Raw genomic sequence first — 3,584 nt, 5'->3', positions numbered from 1 at the left:
TAAATAAATGGTGGCATATTAAAAGAAGTTAAAAATAAGGAAGCATAGGGCTATAACTAAGAGCATACATTTACTACCACACTTTGAATAAATGTAAGAGCTTGAGAGATAGCACAAAATATAAGAAATTTGTCGTGCAGGTGCAACCTACACATGTTTGATTGTTTGCACTGAATATGGCTCCCTGAGTACTTCCATGAGTTTTCCTGGGCATAGAGTCAGGAATATACTGGAGTACTATTGGGTGTTGAACAAAACTTTCTCCACCACAAAAACTATGTAATTATTATTAAATATTTTTATATGTAATTATTATTAAATATTTTTACAAGAGCATAAAAATAAAATATCTTCCAATAAAAATATATCAATCATGCTTCTACTTCCCTCATTCAAAGTGAATGTAGAAAGCCTGCCTAGAGTACAGGCCAGTGTGGGGTGGGGAGGAAGGACACTTGGGATATTGGTGATGGGAATGTTGCACTGGTGAAGAGTATATATATATCAAAAAAAAAGAAAAGATAAGATAAGCCCTTCCAATTCTTACCACAGGCTCTGTTCTTTACACTGACTGTATAGAAAGAGGAAGTACAGTAAATGCTTCCCATATACACCTCAAACTAGGCCCTTTGCCTGGTATGTATTGTGAATGGGGGGACAAAAAAAAGAAAAAAGTATCAATCAAATAACACTCTCTTCACGTGATTGATTAATGCTAAATATAAAATGTAAGTTACTAGATTTTACAATAATAGTTTTCCATTTTAATACAGTTATATTTTAAATAAAATTATCAAAAAATATAAGGGATCTCTAGTAACATACATAACATAATGATATTTAAAAATGCAGAATAGGTCAACTCTTGAGAAACTTTATACTCAAAATGCCACAGTCATGAACATATAATCCTTATTTGGCTGTCTCTATGCATTTCCTTTATAAATAACTGAATGGAAAATTAGGGTTCATCTTGAACAAATCAACAGATTACAAAATAACATTCATGCTTTAAACAGTAACAACAATAAGATATGTGGTATAATGTTTTTATTCCATTGAGCCTAGCCAAGATAATTTTGAGACCAATGTAGTGGTATTATTGATTTAGTGGATTTCTCTCTCTCTCTTTCTCTGTTACATATAAAATATGTATCCTATAAATTAACTTATGGATAAGGATTATAGACAAAAATGGTATAAAAACCAATCCAGTTAGTATATTAATTGGAATATCTATATTTTATTTTCTCTAATCATTTCTTTTAAGACTATTTTTGCTCATAAATTTCTGGCAACTAACACATTTTTAAGAAGTTGTTGAGGCAAACTGATTTAGGTGTCTCTCAGTTGGAATAATATATAATTTGGGGTGACTAAAACATACTTAATAGAGGTTGAACACAAAATAGAAAAGAAAAATGAATAACAAGAATCAACATGATACAATATCCCTGCTTTGCCATAGAGCAAATAATGTTTTGGTAGCTTTAAAGAAAGGGTTTAAATCAGGGTTCTCATATGTTTGCTGATAGCTTACTAGAGAGACAGTACAAGGGTTAAGGCGTTTTGCTTTGCCTGTTTCAATCCCTTGTAACCCAAATCATCCACGAAGCACCACTAAACCGGCCCTTGAACACAGAGCCAGGAATAATCCTTGGAGGTCAGGTGTAGCTTCCAAGCCAAAGCACAAACACACACATGCAAACACACACACATATAGATATAGATAGATAAATAGATGATAGATAGATGATAGATAGATAGATAGATAGATAGATAGATAGATAGATAGATAGATAGATAGATAGATAGATAAATTATACATATAAAAATATTTCCATGAAAGAAAGTTTTTTTCTGGTATTCTTTGGATTTCTACTGAGAATAGCTTTTAGAGATTATGTTTTTCTCAAGTCTAGGTGCAAATGGAAATTTTTGTCCTATTCTATAATGTTCTTTCGACATGTTTACACATAGTTTAAAGACAAAATATCAATTTGTTATGTAGATTTATTAGTATTTTGTGTCCCAAATGCAGAATATTGAAGGAAAATATATATATATATATTGATTCAATACTTACAGACTGTAGATGCTGCTTCTTATATGTCCATGTATTTGTTCAAACAGCATATCACAGTTTTGTTTTGGTTTGGTTTTGGCTTATTTTTTTGGGGAGTCACACCTGGCACCACTCAAGGGTGCCTTCCTGGCTCTATGCTCAGAAATCGCTCCTGGCAGACTCGGGGACCATATAGGATGCCGGGATTCGAACCACCGTCCTTCTGCATGCAAGGTAAACAAATGCCTTACCTCCATGCTATCTCTCCAGCCCCTAGTTTTTTAACTAAATATAACTTGTTAAACTATTCAACTTTGTTTGTTTTGGGCCAGACCTGGCTGTGCTCTGGTGTTATTCCTGACTGCACACAGAAATTGCTCCTAGAAGGCTCAGGGGACCATATGGAATTCCGGGGATTGAAACCCAGTCCGTCCAGGATCAGCCTAGTGCAAGGCTAATGCCTGATCGCTGTGCTATCACTCTGGCACCAGAAACTAACTTTTACACAAAAATTATGTGGCAAATTTGGTTTTGTTCGAGGATAGTTTTCTTTTATTATTATTATTATTACTATTATTATTTAAACTATTTAAAATTCTTTTGGTCTTGGGGCCATACCTGAACATACCCATGGCCTATTCCTGTCTCTGTGTTTATGGATCATTTGTAGTAGACCTTATATTACCCGAGACACCATATGCTCAGGGGACCACATATAGTACCAAAGCATATGCAGCAGCAGACTATATATATGATGATTGTATAGTGACTACATGTTCAGGCAGTTACGCAGTGTTCAGTGTTACGCAGCACTAGAAAGGGAAGCAGAATCAGCCATGCAAGGCAAGGCAAGATCCTTAACCTCTATACTACCTCTCAATCTTAAATTTCTCTTTAATAGAGAACTGCAACATATATTAGACTTAAATATTACATGACATGGTCTGAGTCCTCTAGGAAATGCAAGTTTCCAGCAAGGCATTTTGAGGGGTTAGCCAGAAGCTCTGTTTACCACAGGACCAATTTGGCAAACTCACTGAGAAAAAAGTAACATCAGAAAGAGAAATCAATGAAAATTAGTGAAAGAAGATTCTGATGAAATATTTTACTGTTTCACAGAAATATAAAACAATATAGACTGAAAAATAATCATTTAATGTCAAAATGATTGAAAAAATTCCAAGTAACTTAGATTTAGATGTTTTTCTCTATTGTTTATATAAGCATAATAATTCAATATTATGAATAGATCATATTAAATCAAAGAAATTAGCGATTTTTAAGTAAACTTAGAATAATAATTTGTGATCTCCAGCGATTTAAAATTAATTCACCTTTAAATAAATCTTCTAAAACATAACTAAGATGGCCAAAGTTTAAATTAGAATTTCTCACAAGAAAATTTTATTCTTATTCTTGAAGGTAAAAAGAAAATGCATCGAATAAGCATTGATTTTGAGGCAGAATACAGGAGGAAATTATGCCCTTGTTTGCATTTGGTGGTAGAACAGAAAAAATA

At 33.1% G+C, this 3,584-nt stretch overlaps 1 non-coding gene across 1 annotated transcript; it reads left to right on the top strand.

Annotated features, from left to right (window-relative positions):
- Window positions 1-530: 530 nt before the first annotated feature.
- Window positions 531-663, top strand: LOC126002651 (small nucleolar RNA SNORA51). The gene has a single exon (XR_007493331.1). It is a non-coding gene; the product is annotated as a small nucleolar RNA SNORA51 (small nucleolar RNA).
- Window positions 664-3,584: the final 2,921 nt, after the last annotated feature.

Source organism: Suncus etruscus, chromosome 2 (genome assembly GCF_024139225.1).
Source record: "Suncus etruscus isolate mSunEtr1 chromosome 2, mSunEtr1.pri.cur, whole genome shotgun sequence".
Lineage (NCBI taxonomy): Eukaryota > Metazoa > Chordata > Mammalia > Eulipotyphla > Soricidae > Suncus > Suncus etruscus.
The sequence above is the reverse complement of the archived record's forward strand: the minus strand, read 5'-3'. Positions and strand labels throughout refer to the sequence as shown.